Source organism: Lissotriton vulgaris, chromosome 12 (genome assembly GCF_964263255.1).
Source record: "Lissotriton vulgaris chromosome 12, aLisVul1.2, whole genome shotgun sequence".
Lineage (NCBI taxonomy): Eukaryota > Metazoa > Chordata > Amphibia > Caudata > Salamandridae > Lissotriton > Lissotriton vulgaris.
In genome coordinates, this window is record NC_141700.1 from 241319751 (window position 1) to 241330162 (window position 10412).

Genomic DNA, 10412 nt, shown 5'->3' on the forward strand with positions numbered 1-10412 from the left:
CTATTTAGAATTACGGCAATTAATAGATGTTTTTAGTCATGAGAATGTAAATGACACGGTTTGCCGGGTAACAGTTTTTAACCTCTCCAACGTACGTACATATTAAGGACCTTAAACGTGTTAGGATCGAAATCGAAAACTTTACGGCTTCACATTTTTTAACTTTTCCCAACAGGTGCACAAGTTAAACAGTTAAACTTGACCATGTGTGAAATGTAAAACGTGACATCTAAATGGGCGGAGCTGCATCTTCATTCCATAGACTACTTAATAACCAAAAAGTATATAAACCACACCCGCTGTTTGATTAGTTTCATTTTTGGAAGTTATTTACGCGTGTTCATTCTGTGATGCAGGTTCCCTTTTCTAGATTCGAATTCTTGTTTTGCGGCAACAAAACACATTCCAGAGTTGTAAGTTGTTTGATTATGGCATAGTAGATATTTATAATACGTAGTTATTTGTCAATATCTAAAACATTTGTATTTAGAAAAAAGTGTTATTGGTTGTTTTTGCCTTTTTTCTGTAACATCGGCAGCTTGTTTTCAGAAACAGACAGAATAAAGCAAACATTGCTCCTTTTCTGGCTCCTTTGAGCTCATATACTGTGACTTTTTATATTATAATATTGAGACTGTACCTCAGAGGTGTTGACCTCAGAGGTGTTGGTGACCCGAAGGTGCGAAGATCAAAGATTTATACGTAACTTCATCAGCTTCTGGTTGGTACTCTGTTTCCCCTTTGGGATCATATTCTGTGAATATGTACATTATAATATTAACAGTGATTGTGATCTCAGAGGAGTTCATGACCCGTTGGTGTGAATACTAAAGATTTATATGCAACGTCAGCAGCTTCTGGTATCTAACTCGGTTTCCCCCTTGGGATTATAAAGTGTGAATATGTATACGATAATATTCACAGTCATTATGATCTCAGAGGAGTTTATGACCCATCACCGTGAAGATGAAAGATTTCGAAGTCCCGGAGAAAAGAAGCTGTGAACATATTCACAGCTGTAAAGTATTTCGTTATTGATCTATTTTTGTATTCATAACTTTATTTTTATTTTCCTTTTGTGTGGCATCAGTGACACTCTCTATATTGTAATAGAGTGTCATATTGTCACCGAACAGGAATTGGAGATTTGTTGGCGCCCAGGAGTAAACCATCTGAAATATAGCTTACTGACCTTTCTAACTTACATGATCAGATATTTTTACAGTGAGAATGTTTTTTGAAATTGCAGCCTATAAAAAGATATTTTGCATAGATACTTTCTTAGTGAATACTTTTGATAAACCCTACATTTCTAAATGATATTTTGTAATTCTTATTTCTCTCAGTTGCAGTTCCTATTCAGCTTCTCCCTATAGAATATATAGGACCGGTAGTGTATATTATTATACTATTATCCTATATATTCTTAAAAGAGTACGTGATTTGTTAGCGGAGCAGTGAGCAACCTCTAAGCACAACGACAGAACGTTCCAGAATTCTACAGAATAGAAATTGTAAAAAACGATAAAGCGTACATTTCTATGTAATATAAAGTAATTTGTGTTTAACAGTTTTTTACTTGTTATTGTGACCTGAGATGATGTAGTGCCGGAGTGTTTCTTGTAGCACTTCTTTTCTACTCTATCTAAAAGTAACTCATGCCCTTTTATATTATCAAGAATATGGGGTAACACTTTTACAAACTATAGCAGAAAAAAAAGGGAGGGTGTGGCCACGCTTAAAGGATATTTTATAAATCACGTTTTTATTTGTTACCCCTTTGATATATACAGCGTCAGTTTCCAAAGAAATTTTACTTGTAATTACTTAAGAAAAACAGTTTCAAACCTAGACTGAAATTTTTGCTGCGCAACCACACCTGCCCGTCGCAAAAGTAAACACCACATTATAAATAAATAGTGCTCCTGGGAAGTATCCCACCCACAAACTTAATAAAAAGAAGACCGCAACACACTCTGTGATTTTCCCGCCGTTATTTGTAGACCCCACGCCAACTATATAAATGGCCCTTAAAATATATAAAAATCTATTTTACTATTTTTACCTTCACTTCACAATCCCTGTCCACCACCTTGTGACCACCGTACAGAGTTAATAGTGTTCCTACCATCGCCGCTACTACTTTGTGTTCCCGTACTCCATTGAAGTGAACAAAATGGTTCACAAGCCAATAATGAGCAAACTTGTACTCTGAACACTTTAGCCAATAAAATGTCCATGGTGGTCCACAGAGAGGGAGGGAATTGCTGCCAACACAGCCAATGAACATTAAGCTTAGGAAGATCCTGCTTGGAACACGTCAGCAAATGTCCTTGCTACTCCGTGCAGGGGGAGGAATGGCTGGCAACACATCTACTTTTAATTGTTCGCAGCCAATGAACATTAAGCGTGGGAATGCCCTTCTTGGAACACGTTACCCAATCTGATATCCCTGATGCTCCGCGGAGGGGGATGGAATGGCTGGCAACACTTTTACTTTCAATGGTTTACAGCCAATGAACATTAAGCTTGGGAAGGTCCTGCTTGGAACACGTTAGCCAATCAGATGTCCTTGTTACTCCGTGCAGGGGGAGGGAATCGCTGGCAACACTTTTACTTTTAATTGTTTGCAGCAATGAACATTGAGCTTGTTGTTGGAACACCTCAGCCAATTAAACGTTCATTTTCGCGCACAGGAAAAGAAAAAGCCCTCCCACATAATATAAAATGTCATCTAACAAAGTGACACTGTCTGTGATAAAAGTGAACTTCGCATTATAAGTAAACTTTACTGCACATTATATTAAAGGAAAGCTGCAATACGGTGCATTGTTATTTTCCTGATATGATTTCCACAGCCTACTGAACATTGCCGCAATACAGCGCATTGTTGTTTTGCGGACGCCATTTCCATAGCCTACGCAACATTCACACTACCTGTGTGTGCACCCTACACATTGCTTGCCGCAATACGGTGCATTGTTTTCCTGACGGGATTTCCAGAGCCTAAGCAACCTTACTGCTTGCCGCAATACAGCGCATTGTTTTCCCGACGGGATTACCAGAGCATATGCAACATTCAAACTCCCTGCCTCTGCACCGTACAGACTGCTTAAACTAAGACCACAGTGTTCCTACTATACCCTCCTATACAATTATTCTCTTTTTTCCCCTACACCTTTTAACTCAGTCACAAAATTGCTGCCAACACTTCCTAGTCTCAACAGTTTGCAGCCAATGAGCCGCACGCTCAGGCTTGTAACACCTCAACCAATCAGATGTCAGAATTCTCAAATATCGATATCTGTAAATTTTGATATTTCACTAAAACTATTGAACTGTCTTACCCCATTTAAACAAAAGCGTGCTTTCTGGAACAAGACCTTTCTCCCTGCCAAATATGGAGTAATTCCATTCAGCAGTTTGACCTGTAGCCTTGTCTAAAGTTTCCTATGGAAATTGCATGAAGAAAACACGTTTTGGGACCCCCCATTTTTCTCAGCCCTCCCTTGACGAATAACCCCCAAACTTTCAACATAGGAGCTGATCTAAAAAGAGAAAGTTTTAGGCAAATTTTGTAAACATTCGTCAAATGACGCTAAAGTTATAGGCAAATCAAAAAATGCTTTTCCTATGGAAACGTGGTCCTAACAATAACTATCTAAACACCATAAATATATAAACACCATTTTCAAAAGTTGTGCCTAACAGCATGAAAAAGGCACAAAGCTGAAATGCGTCCTGTTCTGATTTAATGGATTAATAAACCCGTTTTACTTTCCACTAACGGAGTGCAGTTGGTTCTTTTGGTTTTCCGGAAGAAATTGGAGCGTGATATATATATGTCATGTGATCAAGGCCTCTTCAGGCTGAAACGCGTAATGGCGGTGTGGTGGAGAGCAAAATAAATCTTTAAGCACCAGTTCCTGGGTTTGCCTCGTCTTTTGTGCCGTTCGATTCGCTGCAAGACGTCCTTCTGTCTAATATATATATATATATATATATCCTTAAAACTCTCAACAAAACCCTGGATCTCCTTCCCTTGCAGGCCAGGCGCACTATGACCCAGGCACTGATTACGTCACGCCTCGATTATGGCAATGTCCTTTTCCTAGGAGCCTCTAGAAAAAGCATAGGACGACTCCAGATATTGCAAAATGCTGCAGCTCGCCTGGTGCTAAGACTCCCACGAAGAGCCAACTCTAAAGCCTCCCTGGATGCCCTCCTCTGGCTTCCAGTGAACAAAAGAATAAAATACAAAGCACTCCTAATATGTCATCAGATCATATGGCATAAAGCCCCCGGCTATCTGACAGGTCTGGTTACCAGGTACGAGCCATGCAGATCACTGAGATCCAGTGGTATGGGCACGCTTGTGACCCACCGCTACAAGAGAGAAAAAATGGGAGGATGATCCTTCAGAGTGGCGGCTGCCACAGCATGGAATAAACTTCCCATCGATCTCCGCCTGGAGCCTTCGGAGACTATTTTCCGACGGAAACTTAAAACCCATTTGTTCTCCCTATAGTCTCTTTTTTGCCCTGTGCCTCGCACTATCTCTCCCCCCCCCCCCCCTAAAGGAGTCTTTTTTCCTCTCTCTCTCAGCGCGGGGACACGCCGAGATGGCGTACCTTATCCATGCGCTCTATAAATGCCTTTATTATTTTATTATATGTATATATATATATATATATATATATATATATATATATATATATATATATATATATATATATATATATATATATATATATACACCACATGGTTCTGGTGACATTTAGAAAAACACAAGGCGACTAGGAGCCTACTGCACATGTTACTTCTGCTGAGTTTTTTTCCTAATACCTCATTTATTAATTAATCTTAGTACTCTTTACAATAATTTATAGTATTACAGCATCGTCTATTTAATACTCATTATTTGCCTGAAACTGCTGATATGTCTTTCAATATTTTTTTTTTAAAAAAATGTTTTGTCAGGGATAATGTGCTGAGTGCTGACGTTTTAAAATTGATTTATGCAACTATGAGTGGTATAATAAATAAAATGTGAAAGGCATAACACATTTTAAGGAAATCAAAAACATGCATTCTAAAATGTGCTTTTCTTTTGCAGTACATTGACATCATAGAATAGGTTCAACAAGACATACGTAAAGAAAGAAAACAAAGTGTAATGTGGGACAGTGCAACTTTTTGCTGACAGGGTTCTGCATTTAAAAAGTTCAATTTCACATAATGGGGAGGATTTATTTGTAGATTCTTGCATCAAGGAAGGGCCTGCAAGAATGAGCTTGTCAGGTGTGCTGAATAATGGCCTAAAAGCAGCACCATCACTGTGAAAATGTTGCCTGCAATGAAAGAAAGATGAAATGCTGTGTTTAACTTTTTTTATTTACTTAGGGAATATAAATATCATGCAAATGAATTCAGCACTGTGAAATATGGGAAATATATCACAGTTAGACCTCTTTTCTATGAATTACGAGTTTTGAAACGACTGGCAAAATGGCAAATAAGTATATAGAGATATATGTATTAATAAACATTTGAAAGTAATAGACTGGATAACAGTGCTTCAACTGACAAAGAGATTGATAGGAGACTTATGTGCATGTGAAAATTTTGTATGGTTAGTACTCTTTTCTGTGAAATCCGAGTTTTTGAAAGCACTGGAAAACATTCAATAAGAAGACTTTTTTACCATGATGGAAGGGAGACAGAAATAGAGCGAGCGAGAGAGAGAGAGAGAGAGATGTATATTTCTTAGAAAATGGCTATCTAGGAAATAAGCCAATATATTACAGGAGCACACAGTAAACGTCTTAATGCATATTTTATTGTAATATTGTGCAGATTCTGTTCCAGCTGCCCTTACAATAAACTAAAACCCAGTGCTCTTGCATTGTACCAGCTTTTTTCTTGGATAGCCAGTTTCTAAGAAATATGAATACCACAAAGCCCAGAAGCATCTGGACAACCAACCCGCTGGAGTTGCAAACTACACACGGGTAGCTAATAACTCTGGCGCAGGTTGGCAAATCTGCACAAAATGTTCCCAAAAACTTTATCCACCTATGCTCTTCCATGGACAGTTTGGCACTGATCTGTCAAGAGGGTGCCAAAAAAAGGATGGTTCCAAAATATTGCCTTCCCTTGTTAAATCCCACAAGAAATTTTGCTCATCGATACAGAAGAAAATGGCTGAACAGAATTGCACCAAATATGGCAGAAAATTGGAGGTTTACTCAGAAAGCTTGCTTTTTTTCAATTTAGTGTAAATCTGGTGAACCGTTTTTAAGAAATTATCATTTAAAGAGGTGCTCAGAGTGGGCCTGAAAGGGCTCAAAATTTAAGTATATCTGGAAGGTTGGTCCTTCCGTGGGGTGCCACATTACTTTAACCTTTGATTTTTTTTGGTCAATTTGTTTTTTTTTAAACATAACCTAAGATTTTATTACCCTATCTAACTATAACTTCTGTTTAATCTTAGTTTTTTTCAGCAAATATTATATATTAAACAAACATTTAAACAGGACACAAGTTACAAGTTTGGGTAAACGCTGGAAGCCAGAGTCCACCCACTCTTTTCACAGGGTTGACTTTGTCCACCCTACCAAGAAGTTGGGCACCACTGAAATATGCAGAACTCGTCCTAGTGTAAGTTTCAGACACCAGGACACATTCAGTGGTGCCTGCATGTTGTCTGCCTTAGTTCTTAGCAGCAACTGCAGGCGGCGAGGAGACTGTTATTTTAAAATCCAGTGGGCCCAAAAAAAGGCCAACGTTAAGGGGCCTATTTGTTCGAGTAGCTGGTTGAGCTATCTGGAGACTCACACCTAGATGCAATGGAGCGGAAGCAAAGGCACACAGCTTATCACTTCACAGGTATTTAAGAGAGGCATGTTTTTGACTTTGTTTAGTCCCTGTATTTAAGAGATATGCATGCACTGTAAGAGTGTCAGTCGTGTTGGTCAGTCTCAGTAGTTACACAACAGTTTAAGTAACACTATTTGTTTTATTACTTATCCCAATGCAGGGTACCATAGCGCTTTACATTACATTACATTACACATACTCAATATATATTTAGAATACATTATACAAGTTAGTAAATCAATATACAGTATATGTTGAGAGTTACAAGGTGTAGGAGTCACATGTCCTTCACAGCTCATAGTGCTACATTAGAAGGATTACAGTTTATGAACTAGAGTAACAAAAGGATCTCTGTGTTAAAAGCAGCAACCTACTTGCCTATCCACATAAAATAACAAGCTGCCATCTGCATATTGCATTATGTACTTCGCAAGAGACGCATTAACCCTCAATGCTACTTTCGATTAAAAAATGAGACTAGACAAAACGTAGATCTTTCCAGCAAATGTTGTTGTGCGCATCGACTTCTTCAGGGCTAAGAAATAAACAAGTGTATAGAAGTTGGGAGTAAAAGATATTCATCACTAACATCAGATGTCCGTTACCCTTTGTGACACTATGTTTATCACACAGAGCGTCTTAAGTATAGTCCGCGAGCACTTTGGGTTCGGGACTGCATCATCCACTTAGCTTTTTGGAGGCAGCTGTACTTTCAAACATTAACTTTACTCCATTTCAAGATAGCCGACGTCCTTTCCTTGATTTGTTAGGAGCAAGCGGGTGTAGTCCTATGAATATGTCTGCGGTCTCTCTAGTATTTAGGCAGGAACCTCAGCAGGCCAAGCTCTTCTGCAGACACTCCGGAGGCAGCCCTGCTACTGAACAGAGCTAAGCACCCATGATAGGATACCCGGTAGCACTCAGCGGTGGCATACTCTACACTCCTGAGATGCGCACCCTTAAGTTGCGGTACGCTCCTTAATTGTATTAATTGGGGAGGGCGTATATAGGGATTGTAACAAAATTCCCATCAACCCTTTATTTTGTTTAGGGTTTGCGTTTACGCCAGCAAAGACTTGGTTGCTGGCAAGAGGGACTCATTTAGTCCTCAAAGAGTGGTTTTACTACACCACGTTGTCATTCTTCATGATGGATTTTTGACTTATACACACAAGATCCACACTAAAGGTACATGGCACTTCCTATTGTCAGCTACAAATGGGGTGATAACAAGCCCTTCCTTAAATGGGGTGTACTCACAATTGTAACAGAGACTTTTCTGCCTGCCGTTCTCGTTTATCCCCAGAAAAGAATTCTAGAATACACTAAATCTTGGCCACAGTAATCTATGTAGCCCTTTACTGTGCAAACATCACTGGAGTACTAGAACCCATTCTGAGTCGGAAATACAACCGGAACTGAGGTTGGTTTCACTACAATATCTTTCCACAATCATCACTATTCACCAGTCCTAGTGGATTCGTTATTTTAATACCAAGTTATTTTCTTCCCTTGTACCTTATCTCCATATGGGATCCATACAAAGAGATAAGAGGTCCTTCTTAGATTATAAATCTACTTCTTCTTGATCTGAGGCAACATTGAGGGGGTGCTGTGTTTCGTAAATCACTTTAGAAGAGTCCCTGTTAAATGTTCGGAGATTGGATGTCCGTAAATAAGTCACCAGAAACTAGCTTATTTTCATTTGCTGACAATTTTTGTTTGAAATAGCGATCATCTTAAAACTGCACAAGCTAACTAGAGACAGCAATGGTGATATGTTTTAGTAAAACAGCATGGGTTTTCAGGCTCAATGACTATACTTGAGCCGCTCTTTGCGATAAACATACTGTCACAAAGAGTAATGGACATCTGATGTTAGTGATGGATATCTTTTTCTCCAAAGTTCTATACACTTGCTTGTTTCTTAACCCTGAGCACAACAATTAAGCGCGACGAAACAACTGTTGGCTAAGGATCTCAAGATTAAACTGAAGTGACTGTTTCAACAGAAGAACAAGAGTGTTCTTTATTATTGTCAATGATACATAATATATACTGTTGGAGTGTGGAAGGGACTGTTGTTTTGGTTTATCAGTGGTTATCCACACATTGGGGAGAAGGGTGGGTCTACCTACCCTTAAGCACTGCAATCATAGTTGCACACTAGTATATACTCACTGCGTATTTCCCAGAAGCGCCATCACCCTACACAATCCACCGACCAAGATGGTCAACTTCCAGAGTTATCTTACTATTATTATTCCATTAGTTTACTGGGCACACAAAGATCTCTGCAGCAGGTGCCTTAACCCCATAGGATATTTTAAAATGCAGCCTTTGCAACCAATTGCAAAGAACAGATTTACTACCATGTTTCTCCTTGTTGTCAAATTCTTTCTGCAGAGTTTAAAAAAATAAGGGCACAATTTATCAAGAGTTTGTGTCACCTTTGCACCACGCAATGATTTAAGGCCTAGCAAGTTTAAATACAATTGCACTTTGCTTGGCCCTGCATGGCTTGATAAATCAGGAGTAACACAACACAACTCGCTGAGTTGCGTTACTCTGCTCTGGGAAGGTGTTCAATGGGCATTGCGTGGGTGTTCCCACTTCTTGTGGTGTCACTTCCTGTGAGGTCATGGGTTGTGATGGCACTTTCTGTGATGCCACTTCCCATAATGCCACGTGCCATGATGTCACTTGCATACTGCCCAAATTGGTATGTCAACCCCCCCCCCCCCCCCCGCCACCAATTCATTTTTTTTTTAGGACTTTAGACCTGTATATAAAGGTGATAAACTAGACAGCAGAGCTCCAACGGAGAAAGCTTGAGATTAGACTAGTACACAACACAGATATCAGTGGCGGCTGACGCCTAACTTGAGTAGTAGGGCGGCCGCGGGGGAGGGAAAGGGATTGGAGAGGGGGGTTTAAAATAGTAAAAAATAAAAGACCTACCTGCTGCTCCGCTGATGCCATCTTCGCTGCGCCACTCGTCGCCGATGGCACAGAAGGGGATGAGCCCTCAGGGCAGAGGCTTCACACAAGGACATCTTAAGGATTTTGTGGGCCCTGGGTTAAAAGTATTTTTTTGGGGCCCTGCTTGGAACAGCTTTGAATTTATGATTCAATTTCAACACTTTCATGCCCTCTTTGGCCTGGTCACTGACAGTGCACAGGCGCGCTCGTCTCAATTGTGAATGTGTTTGCATCTAATATTAAAGGAAAGTGACGTGTTTTCAATATTGTAACCCAGCAGCAGCTCACTAATTTTACTGCAAATAATCTCTGTAACACCCTCCCATTTCTCATCTGTGAGGTCCTATTGTGATCTAAAAGAAACAATTTTGCATGAACCATAAACACAACATTTCTCAGCAAAATGTCTATAATAGACTCTCACACAGCACCTACATTAAAATTAATTAAAGGAAAATGGAATTTAAAATAATGAGTTTAAGAATTATTCAAGTTCATCGGGCAAGACTCTGCAGAACAGATCTGGCTCTATCAGAGGCCCCCCTCCTCCC